This window comes from Stenella coeruleoalba, assembly GCF_951394435.1.
Source record: "Stenella coeruleoalba genome assembly, chromosome: 11".
In the NCBI taxonomy this organism is placed as follows: domain Eukaryota; kingdom Metazoa; phylum Chordata; class Mammalia; order Artiodactyla; family Delphinidae; genus Stenella; species Stenella coeruleoalba.
The window spans coordinates 54,365,891-54,391,667 of record NC_137157.1 but is presented as its reverse complement, the minus strand read 5'-3'; positions in this window follow the sequence as shown (position 1 = coordinate 54,391,667).

Here is a 25,777-nt window from a genome sequence, read left to right as displayed (position 1 = left end):
CTGACTTAAATTCCTTTCATCAAGTTGATTTTAAACCTGTATGTGCTTTTGAAATTGACTTTGTAAATAAATTGTAAATATTTTAAATTGCATAAACATGTGGTCAAAAATGGTAATTTTATATAGAAGGATGAAGGGGCCCTTAACAGGTTAACTTAGTTTAAAAATAAAATTTAAATGTTCAGAACACTCATAAGGAATGTCAACAGTGTCCCTTCTTCCCCACAGTGTCACTCAGAAGAGCCAGACATCTTCTTGGAACAGTATGTGAGTGCTCAAACCTTTTCCAGTTTCCTTTATTAATTCTTGATGTTTAAAAACTCATTTTATTCTGATTTCAAAAAGTTACTAAAAGAGTAATTCATTGCAAATATTCAGACTATTATGAAAGATATAAAATATAAAGGGAACATCCTCCTTAATTGCACCTCACAAAAATAACTACTGTTAACAGTATGTGCATTTTTTTCCAGGTCTTTTTCTCAGTCTCTCTTCATTTATATTTTTACATATACATGTGTGTGTATGTATGTGTATATATATATATATATATATATATATATATAGATGCACATGTGGGTCAAACACGGGTTTATGCTGAGCATGTTATTCTACAATTTTTAAAATTTAACAACATATCAATATGCATTGGACATCTTTCCATATCATACTGATCTTCCACAATCTGTTTGAGAGCATAGAAATCTGCTTTTAAACTAGCAGCCATTCAGAAAATTGTATGTCCATTATATAAGCTGAGTCTTTCTCAATATTTCACTAAATTTCTATTAATGAAAAGTTACCAAGGAGCACGGGAAAAATAAATGAGTTTAATGCCTATCAGCTGAGGAAGGAGGGAAAAACTCCAGCTGGAGTCACTCACCACTGCCCAGGTCTAAGGGTGAAGCGACAGCTTGAATTCAAAGGACTTCCATAGGAGAAACTCCACAATCACATAACTGTGGAGTATAAAATGATTTTATAGCTAACGAAATATATATTTCTAATAATGGAGTAGTGTATTGAAAGCTGGTTTGGGGGCAGGCCATTGTTAAAGGAAAAGTCTGTCATGCCAGTGATGTCAGGGTTCTGAGGGTTATGGAAATAGACTCTATCAGGACTGTAGCTCAGGAAATGGAGTGTAACAGGTCAAGTACTGTATCAATTTGGGGCAGGCCACTGGGCACAAGTGCTCCTGGCATAGGTCAGTGCCCCAGCCAAATGAAAAACAATATAAATAGATCCAATTAAAAGCAATCCCCTTTTGGATGTCACTTTTGCATAAAAGCAAGACAGGCAGGCAGATCTGCTTATCTTTGGTTAACGTTTGGGGGGAAGGAAAAAATGAAACAAAACAAAACTTCTCTAGCCTTCTTCCATGGCTGGACGTGGAATGAGTAACTAGGATGGAAGAAATAAAATTAAATTCCATGATCACAAACAGATTATCTAAAGAAACTTGGGACAGCTACTTGGATGCTGCAATTCAATTTCTGTTGCTGAAGTGTGACCTTAGGAAGTTAACTACTATTATAGCTCATCATGTCTAAACTTCCATAGGCATTAAGAATCAAAGAGTTAGAAAAGAATTGCTTAGACAATTGGGGAAGAGACCATTTGAGGCAAATATTTTCTTTGTCTAAATTAGCTAGACTGGCAGAATATATTAAATGAATTCACAACATGAGTCCAAATTTTGCAAATATTTATTGAACACTCTATGTTCAAAATATGATGCTAGGTGCAGTCACATAACTTTTCATAATCTAACTGAGGCAACAATTATGAGAGAGGGTTATGATAAAGACTGTTACTCAAAGTTAAGAAGTGACTTACCAGAAATCATTGTTAGCTAACAGAAGAGCCCTTTTTGAACCCAATCCCCCATACACCACAGCTATAAAATTGCTAAATGTTCTACTTCTCTTAACAGAAGCACATTCTGCAACACGTGATGTCTGGTTATACACAGTGACCCATGTCACTTTTCTTCCAGCAGTGTCCACTGGTAAAAAGCCCACAGGACTGTTCACAGGAAACCAAGGTTTCAGCCCTAGGACTGCCCTTAGCTGTGTATTCCCAAGCAACTCAATTCAACTGGCTTTGATTTCCTACAAAGGGAATGAGTTGGTAAAAATTATGTAAGGTCTCTTCTAACTCCAAAATACAAACTTTAATGGTTATTAGTATCGATCATGTGAATTTTGATCCAGATTTAGCAAAACGTGTCTTGAGAACGCACTGAATAAAGGGTACCGTACTAAATATTTTTCCAAATATTAGACATTTTTTCCTCCCAACAATCCTATGGAGTAGATATTATTGTTCCTATTTCACATATTAAAAACAACAGAATCTCAGAGACTGTAGAAAAATAAGCTCTCACTGATTATAAATGACACAAACCATAATTTATATCTAGGTATCCTGACAAGTTCAGTGCCTCTATCATGACCACCCAGCTGTCTCTTGATCATGGTGGATGAGTTTAATTTATATGGGCTCCATTACTCCAAAACTCCTTCTCAGGACCATTTTAAGGTTGGAGTTCCAGGAAAACAGTGTAGAAAAATTCAACAACATCAAGCTTTTTCGGAAAGTTGCAATAGAAATATATGACACTGACTGTAAGTTGCTCACAACTTTAATCAGCCTGAGCAATCCACAGGAAGAAAGTCTGTTACTATGTTTGCATTCCTAAAGCCAAAATTCAGAAATGTAGTCTGGCCTAGGGAAGGGAAGTGTGATGACAGCATTTGTGTCCCTGGTATTTGAGAGAGTTTCTAAAAGCAGCTTTTATATTTTATTCTTTATTCAGTTTCCAATATCTGTTGCACGAGTTGTAGCCTGCGCTGCAAGACTGGGAGAGAACACACATCCCAGCATTCTGTATTAATGTTTTCCTTCTTTGAAAACACATATAAATTTCTACACTTTTGAGTTCTCTCTCTTTACTCCTTTGCAAGAGACTTAAATTATTTTTGTCCAGTTTTATTGCAATATAATCAACATTTAACATTGTATTAATATTAGTCCAAGATGTACAACACAATAGTTTCATATATGTATATACTGAAAAATGATTACCACAGTACATTTAGTTAACATACATTTCCTCACAGGGTTGTGTTTTTTCTTGTGATGAGTACTTTTAAGATCTACTATATAAGCAACTTTCGAATATACAGTATTGTTAACTATAGTCACCATGCTGCACATTACATCCCCGGAACATATTTTCCTTATAACTGGAAGTTTATACCTTTTGACTGGCTTCACACATTTACCCCACGCTCCCAACTCCCACCTCTGGCAATGACCAACCTGATCTTTGTATCTATGAATTCAGGTTTTTTAGATTCCACAAATAAGATCATACAGTACTTGTCTTTCTCTGTCTGACTTATTTCACTCAGCATAATGCCTTCAAGGTCCATCCATGTTGTTACAAATGGCAGGATTTTCTTCTTTTTTATGACAATAATATCCCACTGTATATATAAACCATATTTTCTTCATTTGTTCCTCTGCCAAAGGACACTTAAGTTGTTTGTATTAGGCTACTATAAATAATGCTGCAATGGACATGGGGATTCAGAGATCTCTCTGAGATAGCTATTTTGTTTCCTTATATACCCAGAAGTGGAACTACTGGATCATATGGCAGTCCTATTTAAAATTTTTGAACAATCTCCAATAGTGCACAAGGGTTCCCTTCCTCCACAGCCTGGACAGCATTTGTTATCTCTTGTCTTTTTGATAATAGCCATTCAAACAGGTGTGAGGCGATATCTTATTATGGTTTTTAAAAAGACTTAAATTCTTAAAACAACTAAAAAATATTTCTTAAGAGTAAGGAAAAATGAGAGTTACAAATGTCATTTCAGTAAATGGGATAGTGCACATTCATAAGAATAGTCAAACATAGCACACACACACATATATACACACACTTCCTCTTTAAAAAACTACTCCCTGTGTTAAACCAACCATTTGCAACTCTGGCAATCTTTCAAAATAGCAACAAGAGTGATAAGAAAATGTGTTTGTAACTTTTCTGGGGAACATATTCAAAGAACTGTGACCCTCAGGAAACTGAGTGCTAAAAAGTTTAAATCTACCAAGACTAATTGGACCATAATCTAGAAAATGTATTAATTTCTGTTTTCATTGGGTTCAGTGTTAATGGGCACTATTAAATTATCAACATGGCAATTGGCACTCAGTGCTGTTGGATAACTCTTGTTGGATAAATTGTGTCACTCACCATTCCCATTGAATCATATCTGGAACATGAAAAAATATATATACATCACTGTCAAATCAAATGATACCTATTTATTGCCATAATTTGTGGTATCATAAATGGGAAATTTTAACTGAATGAGATATTATGTAATTTATTCTACTCATAATAAAAAAGTAATAGTCTAGGGAAAATGATGATTTTTTGGTCTTTCTATTGATAATGTGGCATATTGGTGGCACTTTAAACAAATTTTGTGCCTAAAGACTTAATGTGCATTTCCTGACCATCCTAGACATATAGTCTCTGTATGTTTCCTTCATTTTTATTGGTTTGTCTAAAATGTCCTTCTTATGACAGTTATTTGTATTTATATACTCTTCTCAAATAGATGAAACTCTCTTAAACAGAAACTTTAAAATATTAGTCTAGCTGTTGAATGGAAAATGAATTAGGAGATGAGATAGGAAGAGAAGCAGCCAGAAGATCATAATAACAACTAAGGCAGGGACAGAGATAGGGCAAGTGGAGTAGATTTCATATTTATTTGAATTGAACAGATAAGGAACTGTGAATAAACAGGAAGATGTGGTGATACTTGTCAAGAATGACCCATATTCTTGACTTCAGAAATTATGTCAATGGTGGTAGAACTTTCTTGTGGGTAATGGTAAGAAGAGCAGTTTGGGAAATGGAAGCAAGGTATATCAAAAGTGTATGTGTGCATATTAAGTTTGAGGTGTCTGTAGGAAATGCTAGTGAAAATGACAAATATTTGCCTACAGGAGTGAGGAGTATGGAACTCAGAATAGATGTCTGAGTTGGAGAAATCTTGGCGTTACCACCACAGAGATTGCATTGTAAGCCATGTCTTAAGTAACCTAGGAAAAGACCACAGAAAGAGAATTTAAGATGATCTTAGGCCAATTCCTTTGAAACTCTGCTATTGAGAAATCAGGAAAGGAGTTGAAGTCACCAAAGGAGTTGGAGAAAAAGAGTCAAAGAGTAGAAAAAACACTAGAAGACAAGAGAAAAGGCTGTTTAAAAGAGAAGTGATCAACAATATTATCTTCTGCTAAGTCTAGTAAGATATCTACAAAAATTTCATCCCCTTCCATATTATGGGAGTCATTGGTAAGCTGAGCAGAAGAAGAGTGAAATAGAAGGGGCATACGTGTGAAGAAAATGAAAAAGTGTTTGCAAAATGTCTTTACAGGGGTTTGACTGTGGGAAAAGGTGGAAGAACAGAGTGGTAGCTCTGTGTATCAGGATAATTTATGCTAGCTGCCTCTAATAGACAAACCCAAGGACTTTACACAGTCAGTGGTTATGTCTCACACGGTATTCAGTGATGACCGCTCCTGCCCCCCATCTCATAATTATGCCATCTGGAACACATGGCCTCTAAGTTCACTGTGGCAGGATCTATGGAAAAGGGATATCAGCTCTTAGTGCTACATATCACTTTCACTCACATTCCATGAGCCAGAACCAGTCTTATGGCCCAGGAAAGTTAGAAATTTTAAGAGAGCACTTGAAATAGTTGGTGCACACATACTACTTAACCACTAAAATTGAAGCAGCAGGTGGGGGTCAAGGAATATTTTTATTTATTGATTGGTTTGTTTTGTTTGTTTTTAAGATGGGAGATATTAGAACCCATTTGTTACCTGATGAGAATAGTCTGGGAAAGAGAGAAAGAGTGAGGTAGAATCAGAAGAGAAGGAAAGTCTCAGAAGACAAAATTTCATGAGAAGGGAAAAGGGGATGGAATCCAAAACACATGGGAAGAAACTAGCCTCTCACATTTTATCTGCTGAATCACTGTCATAAAAGGAACCCATGGAGATTGGTTGAGGTATATTTGCAGAGTTGGTGATGGAAAGATGAAGTGCCCATTTTATGACTTCTTGTCATCATAATGTGAAACAAAGTTATCAGCTGAAACTCCAGTGAATGATGGGATGGAAGCCCAAGAGATTGAGGAGCATGGTAAAGACATGAAATAGTTTCCATGGAGAAAAGAAGTCTTCCACTGGAAAACTATTTGATTTATTTCCTGCCACTTTCCCTCAAATATTCAGTTCTCCAACCACCTTAAAATACTTAATATAACCCAAATATGCCATGTACTTGCTCGGGTTTCATGATTTTATTCTTGCTTTTTCTCTTTCTAGACTATTCTCCCCAACCCCACCTTGTCTGCCTTGCAAATCTTCAGTCATCCTTCAGCTCTTGTCCCAAGTAGTGCCTCTTTTATGAAGACTTTTCTGTTCCTCCAGGAAGAGTTGGTCCCTTCTCCTTCCTCTTCCAGTAATCCATGTCTCCCCCACTAGACTCTAAGTTTCCTGAGATTATGAAACCTTTGCTCACAGAACTTAGCACAGAGCATTGCACAAAATGTGGAGATGCTCATAATTGCTGGTGGACCAGATATTGGCATTTAGTAGAGTATAAATTATATTACAGATTGTGAATAAAGTTTGTTACTCTAAAAATCTGATAGAAAGCTAAACTTTAATTAAATGTTTAAAATAGAATTCAAAATAGCAAAACAGGATAGAAATCAGCCCATATTTACTAACAGAGAATGGGTGTTTTCTGCCACATAAGGAGCCAGTTCCAAGTCAGAAACACTGTAAATAACTAATTAAAATATCTTTCTGTTGTAATAAAAATAAAATGCCTTAAGCAATCTAACCTGCTTTCCTCAACTCATTTAGTAACTTCCTTACTGTGTAAGCGCCCTTTACAAAATAGACACCAGCTTTACAGAAGGTGTTTTTGAATAATTGAAATTTGAAAGCAAAAATTTTAAGGCATGCCATCTGTTTTGTTTTTCTTGGAACCCAATGATTTTATCTTTCCTGAGATTCAAACTACCTCACCCTTTATAGCAATTCATTAAAACTTTACAGCAAGGGGAAGGTGAACAGGAGAAGCACAGCCATAGGATATGAAAAATAGCTGTTTCTGCTCTGATTTCTGTATTCAGACCTCCCAATTAATCCAGGGCATTTCTGCCACTTAGAGGTATTTCTCTCAGCTCTACAGGTGCTATGGGCAGGAAGATTTGGAGCTAATTTCCAATTTGGCAATTCAATTTTTAACCAATCTACACTGACATGGTTAAGTCTTCCATACCACTGCACAAATCCAATTAAAATCACCACTATTTAGGTAAAATAAAGTATTGCTAGATTTCTCAAAATCAATTAAAATCCAGGGTTCCAAAGTTGTCATCACCACACGCACCCCCGCACATTATTAGGAAGCAGCATATAATTAGTGGAGGCAGGGTTTATGGGGAACTCAAATTTATTCGGCTAAAGGCAAAATTTTGGAGCATACTGCTTTATCCTCAATTAAATTACAAAATTAAATGTCCCCTCAAAGGTAGAGGAAGCCCCCATTGCATGGGAAACCCTGAAATGAAACAAGTACAATGGAAAAAACACTGGTCGCACATGTGAGAGCCTCAGGTTTCAGAACTCCTACCACTACCTACTGTGCAACACCATACCTCTGAGTCTTGGTTTCCTCACCTGTGAAACGAGGGCATTGGACCTCTTGATTCCTAAGATCAATTTCAGTCCTACAATCTGAAGAAATGCAAAGGCTGCAGATAGCATTCATGTCTCGTTGTGAAACCTATCTGTATTCCTTTCATATTACCCAGGGCTGTGAAACTCAATAGGTGTTTAATAAATGGTGAATAAGAAAATTAATGCCTATGTGAAATCTCGCAGGTGTATGAAGAGATTTGTAAGTCAGTGGAATGCAAGAAAATAGAAGAGAGAAGCAGGGATAAATGGTGACTGAAAAGGAGAAAAAACGTACAAGACAAATGAAATATTTACATTTATTTAGTATGCTTGCCCACTGCTTCTTACTCACCTGCTACTTATTCTTCTTTCAGGTACTGTTTGTTTCTAAACCAGTAGTGAAAGGAATTGTTATGTATTAAAGTACCTGTTTTAATTAGTGTTTAGCTCAGCAACCAGCATAAAAAAAATCTAAAATAATAATGGCTTAATTGAGAAAAATGATTATCCCTCACTCATGTAAATTAGGCAGTTCAGAGCTGGTGGTGTAGCTTCATGACCATCAGTAATGCAGGCTTCCTCTGTTCTTTGCTCTCAGTTTGAAAAGGTTCTACCCTGCAGCCAGGAGGGCTGATCAGCTCTAGCATAACTGCATGTCAGAACTAAGAGAATAAAAAGAAAGAAAAAAAACCTTGTCTTTCTTTGAGGACACAAAACTTATTCTTACATGCAAAGAACATAGTCACATGGCCAAAGATACAAAGGAGGCCAGTGTTTTTCTGGGAAACTTATTACCACTAACATTTGGGAGAGTTTCTATTACTTTGAAGGAAAAGGAGAATGGATTTGGGGGGATGATATCTCCCACTGGACTTCTGGCCTATGTGCAGAATCTTGTGCTAGACTCAGAAGAAAAACTGTGAAGTAGCTTTTAGGAGCACCTAGCTTCCATTTTCTGTCACTCTCATTCTTGTAACAATTACTTCTTTCCTTGCAATCTCTCTTAACCTGGTGGAAACTAGACAAACTCCTCAGTTTTAATCTATTAGATACTCAGTGTGGTATCTTTCCAAAGAATGTTTGCATTTTCAAAGAAAATCTCAAGAGGTCAAAACTGAAGCCTAGAAATGAAATAAATGTCTCATTAAATAAAGTCTTACTGAATAAAGGGGAAAGAACGGTTTTAGGAGGCACTCTTCCCTGAGCAGCTCAAATGATACTGCTAAGCACCAACTAGTTCATCTAGCAATAGGACCAACCTTGCAGCACATTCTTTCTTGTTTTTGCTCCAGCAGTTCTTGGCTCTATCCTTCTGCTGAATCATGGTTTTCTTCTTCCTATATTCTTATTAAATGTTACAGAACTACATGGTATAAAGCAGAGCTTTATTGTTATTTTAATGCTCTAATTAAATTTGATCTTCTAAATCTAAATGAAGATTATGGCTTGACATCATTGAAAACTTCAGGTTACAAAATCACCAAAAATATAACTATCAAACTCTTGGTAGACACTAATTTATGGACACTAATGTACTCATATGCAATTAATAATATTAAATTTTAATAAATAATAGCTATGTTAATTAAAGCAACCATAAAGAAATAAGTGACATCTATTACTACAAGACATTCCAAATTATGGAAGAAATTCAGCCCTTCATATGCCTCACTGTGTGTGTCTAGCTATTAGAGTACAGGGATCACTTTTGATTCCACATTGTGAGTCACTTATCCTTCACTTGGCTCACTTTATAGCCACTATAGTCTACTGGGTGAATTCCAGATTCTAAATTAAATAGCAAGGAGCATGACAGCTCTCCATATCTTTAAACTTCTGTTTAAAACAATGTAGACTGCTTAAAATTGGGCTGAAGCATCTGGTAGGTGTTAGTTCACTTAAACACGGTACATTTTTATCCTAAATTAAAATGCTGGAAAATTTTAGGAATCTTTTAAAGACATCACAGTTATGCTGAGGAGTTGGAAATAACTGGGACACCGTTCCATGACCACCTAGTCCACCAATATGCAAATTCCTCAGAGAGCATTTGTTCTGGGTCCCCAGGCAACTCAATTCTGACTTGGTCAAAGATAAAGAATGGTACATAAAGTGAGGAAGAGATGTGCATAAAAATATCTGGGAAACTCTTAAAAGGGCAAATTCATGCAAAGCCCTGGGGTTCAATCTTGTTTCGGCATAGAGAGCAGATAGAGTGCAAAAATCTCCCTTTTTTTAATTATAAGAAAATCAGGTGATTCTGATAGAGGTTGTGGCAGGCCGAATCTCCCCCTCCCCCTTCATAATCCCTGGAACCTGTGACTATTTACCTTACACAGAAAAAGGAACTTTGCAAATGTGCTTATGGCAAAGGACCTTGAGATGGGGAACAAGAGCCTAGATTATCCAGGTGGGCCCCATCTAATCACACAAATCCTTAAAAGTAGAGAACCCTTCCTAGCTGCGGTCAGAGGGAGCCATGACTGCAGAGGAAGGGTCAGAGAAATGCAGTGTTGCTGGCTTTAAAGATGGAGGAAGGGGGCCGTGGAACAAGAAATGTGGGTTGCCTCCAGAAGCTATAAAAGGCAAGGAAATGGATTTTTTTTTTTTTCCCCAGAGCCTCCAGAAAGGAAAGCAGCACTGCTGACACCTTGATTTTAGCAAATGACATCTGTGTTGGACTTCTAACCCACAGAAGTATAAGGTAATCAATTTATGTTGTTTTAAGCCATTAAGTTTGTGATAATGTGTTACAGCAACGATAGAAAACTAATACATGGGTGGTCTGAGAACCACACTTCAAATTCCTGTTAAGCGTTCAGAAATACTAAAACGCAAAATTCAGTGACATTTGAGTGGAGTAGTGTGACCTATTGCTCAAAAGGGAAAACGTTTTCTTTAGTCTTTGATGGTTGTTTAAATTCAATGGTGAGAGTATTGCTCTTATGCTACGGTTCTAAAGCAAATGTAAAATTGTTTTTCACTTTCGTCACAAACTAAAGCGTAAGTATAAAGATAAGAAAGAAAAGAATGCAGGAAGTAGAAAGGGAATAAGAAGAAAACAAAAATATGAGAGAAAAACGGGAGACTTTTGCTTACGTATATTGGGGAAATAGCCTGATAAAGGATTTTAATGCTTTCTTATTACAAACAAACACAAAGGCCTGACAAGTTAAAAAAAGAATGTCATGAAGTGGCCTAATAGCCACAACTGTAGAACTTTTTTCTGAGTATGCCAGTGTTTTATGCCCTGTGAAGCACACATGCACCAGTAACTTTGATTCTGTTCTAAATCTGGCTCATAGTCACTGTTCCACTTTCAGTCAAAAACACTTTGCATCTATTGTCTCCACACATTTTGACTTCTTTATTTCCATAATAAAATCCCTGCATCTGCTAAATGCTATACGTTTCCCAAATCCTGCATTCCAAATCAATACTTTTTAAAGCCCAATAACCCAGCCGAATTCCCTTGACTCTTCTCCAAGGCCAACCAAAAGCAAACTGTAAACAGGGGTAAGTATGTCTTTGAGGGAAGAGTTTTCTCTTGCTAGAGGCTACACTCTGCCCCGTAGGTTGGAAACCCTAAACCCCTAAATTGTTTGTAAACCTCAGGCTGGGGTAATTTGGAGGGCATGTGGGAGGTTTGAGTTTCCGTATTTTAAAGCCAAAGATCAGATTTAGAAAATGTGGCAGTTAAAACATGTACTAGTTAGCATGAAGATGTACTAGAAAATATGTAGGTAATATAACCCTCCAGCTTAGTAAGAGCAAGGAGTCTTGGTAATTGACCTCAGCTCTGATCTAGCTAAATATGCCATCAACCCCATGTGGTAAGAGCAAGGAGTCTTGGTAATTGACCTCAGCTCTGATCTAGCTAAATATGCCATCAACCCCATGTGCGTTGTCTTTTGGGAAAGCTGCCTTTTTCCCTGGATTTTTTTTCCAGTTGAACACGCTGATTTACCAGAAATAAGTGAATGCCTGCTGCCATGTTTATAAAAGTACCTTATTTCTGCTGACACACTGATCCAGAGGGATCTTGGTCTGCCTAAGCCTTCCTTCTCTGTTAATACCCTATCCACCTTTCATGCTTTATTTCTCCTCCATACTACTCAGCCAGTGCTCCAGCTGTCCCAGTTGTTATGTCAGAGCATAATGGATAATCTACAGACCTTCCTTATCAACGAGTTTTCCCTCCTGCGTTCTAAACTCCCAGTAGGCTCTAATTAAGGAAGTCATAGCAAGCCAGGACCCAAAGGAGGCCTCTAGCCCAGTTACCTCTTACAATATGGCCCAAGAATTCAGTTTACAAAAAGCAGTCAGATTTGGATTAAAAAAATAGTTTAAGGCAACTGATGCAGATACAGGGAAGAAATTTTTAAATATTCACTTTTTTTTAATTGAACTAAGCATAAGCAGAAGGGATTTCTTCATGGGATGGACCTTTTTTTAGTTTTAACTGAAGTTGAAACTCAAGCACAAGACCCTGCAAGAATATGAATTATACTGAGTGGCCAGAGCTGTGGCAGTCACCCCCCCAAAGAAATGGGTGATGCTGACAGCATGTGTCACCCTCCCTATGTACCCCATGTAAGAAGGAGAGAAATAAACAATAAATGGATCAAAGACTTGCATATAAAAACAATCATAAAAACTCTAAAAGGAACAACATAGAATGCTGTGGTGGTTATTATTTTGTAGTAGAGAAGCATATCTATGTTTTTTACATTTCCATTATAAAATTTTCAAATATATAGTATGGTAGGCAGAATGGTCCCCCAAAGACAACTACACCCTAATCCCTGGATCCTGTGATTACATTACTTTACAGGGCTAAAGGGACTTGGCAAATATAACTGCGGCAATGAATTTTAAGGAGAGTACCCTGGATTATCCAGGTGAACCCAATCTAATCACATGAGTGTAATTAAAAGCAGAACTCTCTGGCTGGAGTCACAGTTATGTGGCAGAAGAAGTTTGAGAGGTTAAAAGTGTGAGAGATTTGATCCACCTTTGCTGAAGGGAGACCATGTGGAAAGCATGAGCTGGAATATGGAAGCCTCTCCTCTCCTCCAGGAGGAGACACTGGGCCTAGCTGACAGCCAGCAAGGAAACAGGGAGCTCAGTCCTATAAAGGAAAGGAATTAACTTGGCCAACAACCTGAATGCCCTTGGAAGCAAATTCATTCCCCAAACCTTGAGAAAGGAAATCAGTCCTGCTGACTAACTGAATATGATTTTATGATACTGGAACTGGAGGTCACAGTTGAACTACTCTGTATCTGGTCTTCTGACCTATATACTGTGAGTTAACAAACTACAGAAGCAATAGAAAACTACAGAAGCAATGTTAAATTGTTTCATATTTTAAAAAATTAAATGCAGTAAACATCTTTGCCCACTGCCTAAATTCAACAATCCTAAACGTTGTCATATTACTTACGTTGTATTTTGCTCAGTCACCTCAAAGTGAGTTATAGAAGATCTGACTTCACCCTGAATTCTTGATCATGTATCCCCCCAAAATGACTCTCCTACATAATAACCACAGTATCATTATCACAGTTTACAAAATTGAAAATACAATCAGTTCTGCTATAATGTTTATTATGAAAGAATTTGTTCCAATACAATTAATACATTAGGAACAATTTGAGCATAACAGGCTTTTGAATTTGCTTATGATTTTGCCAACAAGCTATAAATACTTTAATTTGGAAGAGGATCCAATCGAATATCACAGATTGCATTTGGTTATGGCTCTTAGATCTTATCTGTAAAAGCACATTTTTTTTTATGACATTGATTTTTTTAAATCAGGTCAAGCTGTCCTAATAGAATATCTTAGATTGTTCCTGGACTTATCGAATTGTTTCTCATGATTTAATTTGTTTCTCTCCCTTACATTTTCTGTAAAATGTTAGAACTAAAGTCTTAATTAGAATCAGGTTTTATATTTGGGCAGAGCAATTCGCAGGTGATAACTGTAAACCAACCTTCCTCTCCTTTCTTTCATCAACTATTTATTGATGAAAGGATCTATTCTTTATTTATTATTCTGTCTAAATTTCTACTGACTAGTCAATAAAAGTGTTTATTTCTTCCCCTTGCCAATTTTCAGAATAAGGAATAGGTGTAATAGGAATATGGGAATTCTAAGAAGATAAACTCAGAAGTAATAGAAGATTAAATGAGCTACAGGTTTTAAAAATGGATGCATCATAAAATTATGATGAAGTTAAATATTTCTTCTAGTTTTTTCTTTCATTACTCATACTATAGATAATGGCTAATTTCCATAAAAGAAAAACATCTGTAAATCAGTAAGAAAAATACCAATATTTCTGTAGAAAAATGAGAAAAACGACTATCAGTATAGAGAAATGCAAATGACTTCTAAATATAATATGCTCAACATTTATCTTACCTTTTCAATCACTAAAGATCAGAGGTGTATCAATGTACAACTTTTATCAGTGTATAATATATACAATAATGATAAAATGCAGTGTGTTTGAAATGGGAGAAACAGGTGTTCTCATGTGGTGTAGCTAAAAGTCAAAATTTGTACAACCTTTATTGAAGGCTACTTGGTAATGATTTTTTTTTATGTTGGAACTGGGTATGGATTCTTTATTTTTTTTCTTTTAATTTTTCTTTTATATTGGAGCATAGTTGATTAACAATGTTGTGCTAGTTTCAGGTGTACAGCAAAGTGATTTAGTTATACATATGCATGTATCTATTCTTTTCCCATTCAGGTTATTACAGAATATTGAACAGATTTCCCTGTGCTATACAGTAGGTCCTTGTTGGTTATCTATTTTAAATACAACAGTGTGTATATGTCAGTTTCAAATTCCCAATATATCCCTCTGCCCCACCCTTCCCCCCAGTAACCATAAGTTTGTTCTCGAAGTGTGAGTTAGTTTCTGTTTTGTAAATAAGTTCATTATCATTTTTTTAGATTCTGCATATAAGCGATATCATATGATATTTGTCTTTCTCCGTTTGACTTACTTCACTTACTATGATAATTCCACGTCCATCCCACATTGCTACAAATGGCATTATTTCATACTTTTTAATGGCTGAGTAATATTCCATTATATATTTGTACCACATCTTCTCTACCCATTTATCTGTCGATGGACATTTAGGTTGCTTCCATGTCTTGACTATTGTAAATAGTGCTGCAGTGGACATTGGGGTGCATGTATCCTTTCAAACCATGGTTTTCTCCAGATATATGCCCAGCAGTGGAATTGCTGATCACATGGTAGCTCTAGTTTTAGTTTTTTAAGGAACCTCCATACTTTTCTACATAGTGGCCGTACGAATTTAAATTCCCACCAACAGGGTAGGAGGATTCCCTTTTATCCACACCCTCTCCAGTATTTCTTGTTTGTGGATTTTTTGAAGACAGCCATTTTGACTGGTGTGAGGTGATACCTCGTTGTCATTTTGATTTGCATTTCTCTAATAATTAGTGATGTTGAGCATCTTTTCATGTGCCTCTTGGCCATCTGTATGCCTTCTTTGGAGAAATGTCTACTTAGGTCTTCTGCCCATTTTTTGACTGGGTTGTTTGTTTTGATGATATTAAGCCACATGTGCTGTTTGTAAATTTTGGAGACTAATCCCTTGTTGGTTGCATCATTTGCAAATACTTTCTCAATTCTGTGGGTTGTCTTTTTCTTTTGTTTATGGTTTCCTTTGATGTGCAGAAGCTTTTGAGTTTAATTAGGTCCCATTTGTTTGCTTTTGTTTCCATTACTTTAGGAGATGGATAGAAAGATATTGTTGTGATTGATGTCAAAGAGGGTTCTGCCTGTTTTCCTCTAAGAGTTTTACAGTATCCAGTCTTACATTTAGGTCTTCAATCCATTTTGAGTTTATTTTTGTGTATGGTGTTAAATTATGTTCTGATTTCATTTTTTAAAATTAATTTTATTTTTAGCTACTTTGGGTCTTTGTTGCTGCACGTGGACTTTCTTTAGCTGTGGCGAGTGGGGCTACTCTTCGTTGCGGTGCACGGACTTACTGCAGTGGCTTCTCTTGTTGTGGAGCATGGGCTCTAGGCACGCGGGCTTCAGTTGTTGTGGCTCGTGGGCTCTAGAGTGCAGGCTCAGTAGTTGTGATACACAGGCTTAGTTGCTCCATGGCATGTGGGATCTTCCTGGACCAGGGCTCAAACCAGTGTCCCCTGCATTGGCAAGCAGATTCTTAACCAATGCACCACGAGGGAAGTTCTAATTTCATTTTTTTTTAACATGTAGTTGTCCTGTTAACCCAGCACCATTTATTGAAGAGACTGTCTTTTCTCCATTGTATAGTCTTGCCTCCTTTGTTGTAGATCAATTGACCATAGGTGTGTGGATTTATTTCTGGACTTTCTGTCCTGTTCCATTGATCTATATTTCTGTTTTTGTGCCAGTACCATATTGTCTTGATTACTGTAGATTTGTAGTATAGTCTGAAGTCAGCGAGTCTGATTCCTCCAGCTCCATTTTTCTTTCTCAAGATTGCTTTGGCTATTTGGGGTCTTGTGTCTCCATATAAATTTTAAAAATTTTTGTTCTAGTTCTGTGAAAAATGCCATTGATAATTTGATAGGGATTGCATTGAATCTGTAGACCACTTGGTAATGATTATCAAAGTTAATCCATATACACTTTGAATCAATTCTCCTTAAGAATTTAGCCTATGGACATTCTTACAGATCAAAAACTAGCAAACAATATTTCAATTACATTTTTAATAAGAATTTGGTAATGGTCTAAATGTCCATGAGTTGGGATTGATTAAATGAATTTGGGCAGGCTTATAAAATGGAATGCTATGCAATCATGAAAAATAATGAGGCAAAACTATTAAATAATTTTATAGACAAGTTAAGGAAAAACATTACATGCAGAACAGTGAGTATAGGCCAGAACTGGTATCTATTAAAAATACAAGTATGTATATAAGCATGTGTGCACATATCACATACACATAGGCATGTGTATGTTTGTATATGCAAAGATTATCAGGAAAAGTAACTGACAGCAGTCCCCTCCTGGGAGGTGAACTATGTGGCTTGGAACAATTACTGGAGAGAACATTTTGATATATATTTTTTTGTACTTTGTGCATGTTATGCTTTCTGGATATATTACCTAACCAAAAATAAATTAAAATACATATGTATGACTGGAAGAGATCACTTAATGAGTGAATCTAGTAGAAAGGAAAGATTCAAGAACTTTATTGTCAGTTCTGGAGGCTGGAAGTTGGAAGTCAAGGTGCCAGAAGGGTTATGCTCCCACTGAAGACCTGAGAGAAGAATCCTTCCACATTTCTTCTAGCTTCTAGTGCTCGTGATCGCTGGTGGCCTTGGCCTGCAGCGGCTCGAAGCAGGGTTTCAGTTCCCGGCCAGTGATTGAGGTCGGGTCGCAGCAGTGAGAGCACCGAATCCTAGCCACCAGACTAGTGGTCAGTGACAAGGCCCTGGCCCTATGTCTTTTTTGTTGTTGTTTTTGCGGTACACGGGCCTCTCACTGTTGTGGCCTCTCGCGTTGCGGAGCACAGGCTCCGGACGCGCAGGCTCAGCGGCCATGGCTCACGGGCCCAGCCGCTCCGCGGCATGTGGGATCTTCCCGGACAGGGGCACAAACCCGTGTCCCCTGCATCGGCAGGCGGACTCTCAACCACTGCGCCACCAGGGAAGCCTGGTCCTACGTCTTTGAGGAAAAAGAATTCCCACAAAGATGGAAAGTAGTGAAACAAGTTAAGTATTTATTAAAAGAAAAAATAGTACCTGTGGATGGACACACGGGCGGGCTCAGAGAGAGAGTTGTGCCCTCGTGGCAGTTTAAATCACTTATATGGGACATTTCTTCCGTGTTTCCTTTGACCAGTCATTTTGATTTGACTGGTTCAAAGTCCGTATTTGGTATAGCTCAGGATTTTCCCATGCATGTGCGCACATCTCTTAGCCAAGATGGATTCTACTGAAGAGGCCTATGGGTAAGTGAGCATTAGTTGGCATCACTCTCCTTTTGACCTACAAGGAGCCTTTCTACACATGTGTAGTTGGGAGGTCTCCTGACTTCAAGAATGAGGAATATGTGGTCTCTTATCTTCTATCTAGACAGGGCCCAGGCCTCCTGTATCAATTGTCCTGTTATTCCCATCTCAGAGTATCGGTCCACAAGGAACGAACTCAAACTGTTTACCCTGGGGGTCCATCTGTCTCCTTCCTCAGTCCCAGGTGTTTCCTGGTTTGTGAGAAAATAACTCCAATCTCTGCCTCTGTCTTTAAGTTGCTCTCTTTTCTGTGCATGTGTTTTTCCAAATCCCCTTCTGTAAGAACACCAGTCACTGGATTGAGGCCATACATCCCAACCCAGGATGACTTCATCTCAAGATGCCCAGTTACATCTGCAAAGACCCTATTTCCAAATAAGATCATATTCTGAGGTTTCAGGTGGATGTGAATTTTGGAGGGGACACTGTTCAACCCACAACACACTCCTACCAGGGGAGCTGAGAAGTATAGCATTTATTCTGGGCTGCTGTAGATTAGGTGAAAAGTGAAGGTTCTGTTGTTGTGACAGAGAAGGTTAAACTGATCTAGAGGAACCAGCTGTCTCTGCCTCCCTGCACTAGCTTGGTTTTATTTTTACCTCACTGTTTGGTCCCCTTTTGCGTCATTACGGTTTTCTTTCCCTCCCCACCTCCCCCACCAAACTCTAAATGTTGGAGAGCCTCAGATCCCAGTTCTTGAATTTCCCTAACTCTGATTTCCTTGGGTAATGAGGTTTGTATCCAAAATCTTTAAGATCTTAGCTTCACATCATGCCCTCACCATTGTGCCCAAGCCAGGACCACAAAGTATGTCCCATCATAGTCTCGAAAAACAGTCCCTCTTGGAGCCATGCAGTTCAGTCTGTGCAGCCCAAGCCCTGGCTACTATGCACATCTTTTAACTTCCGGCACTTTCATTCTCATGTCTTTCCCTCTGTCTGGAATTCTTCCAATTCTTCATCTACGTTGTTCCAACTCATTCTTCAGCTGTCAGCTAAGCACAGCTTCCTGAGAGAAGCTTTCCCCAACCTATCAAAAATTAGTCTATGCCCTCTATTATATGCTCTCACTTTTTACTCTCTACTTTTTTCCATCATAGCACTTATTTCTATTAAATTGAATTCATCTCTGAAACCATGTACCTCATGAAAAGCAACATGGCAGAGTGATGAACGCAGACTCTGGAACCAGTTCAACCGGGTTTAAATCCTGTCTTATAACCTAGCTTTCTGACCTTGGACAAATTGCTTGACTATCCTCAGCTTCCTCATGTGTAAAATAGGATGAATATAGTATATACCTGATGAGGTGGTTGTGGGAATATGGATCAAGGATATGAATAAGTCTAAACGTAGAGACATGTGAATGGATACATCTGATATATGTGACACATCGTTCAGCTATGAAATAATCATAGGTGGGCAGAAAGATTTGTCTTTTCTGCGAGTGACACAGCTAGAACTTTGGGTATTATGAAAGCTGGAACTTATTATTGCAGATGATTTGAGGCACTAATGCATATTCGGTTAAAGTATATTTCTTTAGAAAAGCTCCATATACATGTGTGGAAGATAACATAGGGCAGCTCACATAGCCAGTTCCTATATTTACCCTTGTCTTACTCAAAATATGGGCTTGGGTACAGAATATTAGAATTCTAAGCTTTCTGTCAGCCAGAAATGCCTGGGAGATCAAATTTTGACCAATAACAAGGGTACAGAAATCCCTGCGAGGACTTTTCTTGACAAATCAAAAGACAGATCCTTACAGGAGAAGGCTTAGGTGGTGGTTACCTAACCCTTTGCTGAATCTCTGTGTCCAGAATTCATAAGTGATGCCTAGAGGTCTGACAGACTTTTGTATCCCCATGAGATCCAAACACTTAAGAATGGTAGAGGCAGAGAGTGGAAAGAGCCAGGTGCCTTGATGACTTGTATGACTGTATTAGCCCTGGATGCCCACACTGGGCTTCTTGTTATGTGAGAAACATTGACCCTAAGGGGCTGAGTATATGAACAATGGCCAGACTACATACAACCATAGAACTCTGGTCCACATACAAAGCCCAGGAAGCCAAACCATAGTCTGCAGCAATGAGTCTAGAATGGTCAACTTTTTCAAGGGTTACTGACAACTGTTTTTGCTTGCTCTCCTTCAAACTCAGGACCAACCGCAAAAGCCAATATTTCCTTCCAAACCAATCATGTAAGATGCCCTGTTCATAGTTAGCCTGCCTCCAGCTTCCCCAAGCCAATAACCTCCAGTCGGAGCACATGTGACACGTTGTCTTTTTTTTTTTTAGTATAGAATTTTCCCACTCCTCTAATTGCCTTTGAGTCTCCTCCAAATGCAGATGATGATGTCTGCCTCCCTTGCTGTAGAAAGTTCTGTTTTTTCCCATTTGGGTGGTCTTTGTTTCCACAACCACATATGTGTTGAAACATCTGTTTGCCAGCTCTTCTGTTGCTTAGAGCTAAGTGAAATCTTGATGCACCATTATTGTTGTTTATAATGAGCTATTGTACTAATGAGGCAGAGAAAGCTATTGGGTAGTGCAGTGCTTCTCAAACTTCAACGTGCCTATAAACCCCCTGGGTTTCTGATTTAGTAGGTGTGGGGTGAGGTCCGAGACTATAGTTCTAACTAGCTCCCAGGTGGTGTCAGTGCTACAGGTCTGAGGCCCACATTTTGAGCAGCAAGGCTACAGTGGATACCTTCCAGCAAGCATTTAAATTTCCATCTTCAACAATTTTATAATTAAAAATATCAATTTTCCTTTTTATTAGGGGGAGAGGGATGCCAGGGAGGCATGAGTTCAGCCAAAGAAATGAACATGGTTTTTCATGTCCTCCTTGCCCCCAGTCTGCATTCTTTGGTGTCGAGGATTTCTCCCTAGGTTTTCCTTCTAGACCCTCTGGGTAGAAAAAGTCAAAGAGTTTATCAAAATGCACTAGAAGACCAAGCATGCAGTCTGAATCCTTCATTCAAACACTCTTCTTTGTGAAATGCAATGAGAAACCATGCTTCACAGCCTGGGTGCTTCAGGCCTTAACCCCCCATCGGTCACACAATCTGGCCTTCCAATGTCAAAATGATGATACAGCAGTGCTTTGGTAATGAGAGGAAAATGTTTTTCGAATGAGCCTGCAAAATGCTGAGTCTCCAACAGATAAATATGAGAATGAGAGAGAAGGGAATTCATCAACTATTTCACTCTATGCCACAGTTTTTACGTTCAAAACAAACATACAGCATTTCACAAATCACTCCGTTATACAAATCCTGTAAGAAAAAGAAACACCCCACCATAATAACAAGTCTGTTTATTAACATCACAGGAAGGTATGCTTTGAATTTCTGAGGGAGGTTTTACGTTCTGAAAATTTAGTAAGACTGAGCCTGAAATTTTTTTCAAACAGAGTCTTCATTAAAGGCCCTGTCAAGAGAAGAAATCTTTGAATCCAGTAGTTACGGTTTTTTTCTAGACATTTTGAGATGCATGAAATTCAAATAAGAGTTAGCCTCTAAGACTGCTTAGGAGTCATGGCAGTCTCCAGTCTCAATTAATTTTGTGCCAACACGGCTTTAGAAATAGAGTTGAACAAATCTACCAAACACACGTAGTTTTGAGAATTGTAAATCAGACTGGCTGCCCAGTTCATAGAAAATAAAGTCATCATCGTACCCTTCTCCCAGGCATCTGGAAGTCTGAAACACCCACGGAAACAGTGAAAGGCTGTTGTAGCTCCTGATCTCTGATAAATGGATATTGAAGCATGTGCACTAGCAATCACCATCTTAAAGTGGTAATCTGACAGTCTTTGTGTCGATAGCGTAACAGAGTAAATATAATCTTAAATGTGGTCAATGACCAAAACGGTCTAATATCTCCCTTGACTAGATTTGCTTGACTAAGTTAAATGGACTTGACCCTAGGCCCTCAACCCCATTTTCTTATACAATTTACATTAGAAAACTTGCAATTGTGACTTCTTTCTCTGCCCCTTTGATATGTAAATCTTATTAAAAGCCTCTTACCAGTTTTACAGCCTAAAAATATCTGTCTGAAGGACCTGGGTGCCAGCCCTTTGAAATAAAATCAAGGAAACCACCATAGGCTTGAGCAGAAACCTAGGGTATTTGTGGCCTCAAGGCTCCTTCTGTGGGAGGAGCTTCCACTTCCCCGAGGGGTGAAGTTCTTCATCAGTCATTTAGCTCCTGCTTCTTGGAGAGCTCTAGGAATACCTGAAAGTGGGGGAAGAAATAAAGATAGGGATGCCAGGCTGCCTCCTGTAGCTCCAACTGAGAGCAAACTGTATGCACATATTATACATTCTTATTCCTTGGATGATATAAAATTACTAAAACTGACCCACCTGCTCCAGTGGACTGTAAGATGCTGTCCGCCTCCAGGCTGAAGCTCTGGACCTACCTCCCAGTCTCTGTGGGAGTGGGAGTGCCTAACTCCTGTGGGTGCCTTGCTCCAAATTGTAAAACGACCTCCTGTTAGGACAACAGAAGAAAGTTTACTCTTGTTTTCGGTAAGGCCAACTAGTAAACACTGGTGGCCTAGGACTCTTCCCACCTCAGCTCTTAAAAACTCCCCAGTCCTTTGTTTCAGCCGAATTGAGCTCAGACTGTGTGCTGGTCTCGCTCCCCTATTGCAATAATCTTGAAAAACTTCCTTTCCTGTTTAACTTTATCCAGGGCAATTTTTCCTTTGACATAGACATTCAATTATGTAACCTACTACATGAATGCACGCGTGTCCTCTAACATGTTCACCATTAAAGAGAGGTAATGAAAGGAGGCAATTTTCCAAGGAGTACTTATAACCACCACCACAACAAAATCGTGAGCCTTCTGGATTGGAAGAAGGCACCAATGAACTGATTTGTTTATTAAGTTTCACAGCAAACATGTTAGGTTTATACCATATGCGAGGTAAAATGTAAGGAAATAGAGGTAGGGAGAGGAAAGTCAGCTCCCTGTGGACTATCTCTCCCACACTCCAGAGGGGAGTCTGGAATGTAAATCAACAATTGTGATTCAGTATGGTAATTGCTTTCCTAGGAGTACAAGCACTGAGTCTTTTGAAGGTCAAAGAGGAGTGTCTAATTTAGATAGGGAGGTGTTAGAGAGCAAGTGACATTTTAATTACAACTTGAAGGATCAGTGGGTATTAACCAGGCAGAAAGTTAGAGAATAGTTTATCTAAGTAGCAGAAACAACATGCACAAGCCATGGAAGTATGAGAAGGCAGAGCGTAATTTGAGACGATGCATTGTTTAGCAGGTGGCCATTTCATAGTGTGTATGTGGAGCCCTTAACTCTCCTTCCGTCACCCCATAGCATATGCATTAGTAAGCATACTCAGTTCAACTTCCAAAGCAGAATCTGTCCACTTCTCCCCATCTCTACCCTACTTAAGGTTGATAAATAGAAGACATTTTAAGATTTTCATTTCAGAGGCTCAGAATTGAGCCTCTCTGGCTTGAGCAAGGTCATAACACTAGTGAAATCACTAGCATAGAATTCAACCACTTCTCACTCCCTCCACCATGACTTCCTTAGAAGACCAACATATTTTTCACCTGGGTCATTCCAACAGCTTCCCAACTAGTCTGCCTGCTACCACTCTTTACCTTCCTACAATGTCATCTTCAGGCTACAGCCAGAATGGTCCCTTAAACATGCAAATCAGAATCATGCTTTTGGTTAAATTCTTGTAGTTGCTTCCCATTGTCCTTAGAATAAAATCCAGACTTTTTTTTTTTTTTTTTTGAGGGGAGCATGACTATGTTTGTTCTCCTCTGGTTTCATGAAAGGTACTTTTAGGCTTTTGCTTCATTTAAAAAAAAAAATCCTGGGCTTCCCTGGTGGCGCAGTGGTTGAGAGTCCGCCTGCCAATGCAGGGGACATGGGTTCGTGCCCCGGTCTGGGAGGATTCCACATGCCGCGGAGCGGCTGGGCCCGTGAGCCATGGCCGCTGAGCCTGCGCGTCCAGAGCCTGTGCTCCACAACGGGAGAGGCCACAACAGTGAGAGACCCGCGTACCGCAAAAAAAAAAAAAAAAAAAAAAAAAAAATCCTCACAATGAAGTTATCTTTAATTACTGCATCAATAAATTGGGAAGAGAACTGGGCAGAGATAGCTCAGCCCCTCCCTTCTCCTTGGGATCTATAGAATTGTGGAGAACTTACCCACAGTCCTGCTCTCTGCCAACCAAAGAAAGGGTCCTGGCCCCAGAGGACGTTTTTGTATGATTGACTCCCTATTTAGCGACACATCTCAAATATCACCTGACTAACCTGTGTAAAGTAAGCCTTTCACCCCTATCACTCTCAGGAACCTCTGTTACTTTATAACATCACTCACTGCATGACATTTTCTTCATTTGTTTTGTTTTGGTTTTTGGTCTCTCCACACTGGAAAATAAATCCATAAGAACAGGAATCTTTTCCTTCTATATCTCCAAAGCCTAGAACCATACCCGGTACGGGTAAACAAATAATTGTTATGTAGATTGAATCTACAGAAGGAAGGCTAGATAATGAAAAACAGTTGTGTCTAGCTAACGGCCTCAAATTTCATAGCATAAAATCTTTGTCCTCTTCAAATAGAGGGATTTTAAAACTTAAAACTTGAAAGCATTATTTAAAGTTTCAAAACTGAAAAAAAATAAAAGGAAATTAACTTTCAAATAATGATTTTTATAAAGCAGATTAGGAAATAATTAAAATAACTATAGCTATGCAGCTATGCAGAATACATGTTTTCTATTGGCTACTTGAAAGAAATATATCAATAGACAAGTTAGGACTTGGTTACATCAAAAATGGTCACATTTTGATTAATTGCTTAATACCTTAATAATGTAAATTTACTGCTTACCTATACTTAAGAGCATGAGAAATGTAATTGGGTTCTCTACCCTATGTGAGTAATCTCTAATTTTCATATTCATTAAATGACTTTTAATCTCACACACGAAACTATGCTGCTGCCCCTAGTTGTCTAAATAGGAAGATTCATTTTGTAAATGAAAGCAGCTGTAACATGACTCATTAATCTCTATAACATCATAGGTGATTCAAAGGACATGATTTTAAAACAATGGTCTACCCTGTACTATATAAAGATGGTTTCAAATTTGCTGTCAATATCTCCTGGTCATTTGCTGGTGGTTTTAAGATAAGTCTCAGCTAGTGTGTCTAGCTTAATTTAGAAAAACCTAAGGCATCATATATCTGAGGCAAAGATATTGATCTTCCTGAATGATAGTGTTTAAATTCCCACAGTCCATATTCTCCAAAAGAAATTCATTAATAGAATTGAAGATGCTCAGGAATTAGAAAGACAAGAGAATTTCTTCTTTCAACACTTCATTCCATTGATCATCTATAATTCCTCCTCTCTCAGATGAAGCTTGGGTAAGGCATCTGGCAACAAGATTATCATTGCTGCTGTTGAAGTGACATTTGATTAAGCCAAGATTCTAGGGCTTATATTTAAAAGGACTGGATTCTTGTGCTAAGAAGTTAATCCTTGTGTCTCTGATTCAACTACATTTGCAGATTTCAACAGGGGTTTTTATTTCTGTCTCTTCTTCCATGGGTGATTACTTTGAAGGAGTTCTGATAGTCTGAGTCGCATTTGCTGTTTCTTTTGGAGATCTTCAAATAAAGCAATGTAGGTAGCCTTAGAAACCGTCTTCCTCTTTCTATTTTTATAAGGTAAGGAAGTTATGGCATTCTTTTAGCTATTGGTTATTATTGATTTTGTGAATGTTTCTAAAACTTACAATGTACAAACCACTTTCAGAAAACAAAATGTCTGTAAGACTATTGGTATTCAAATAAATTTTCTGTAAAATGACTTAAAATGTATACAAGCATAAAACCAGATGTAA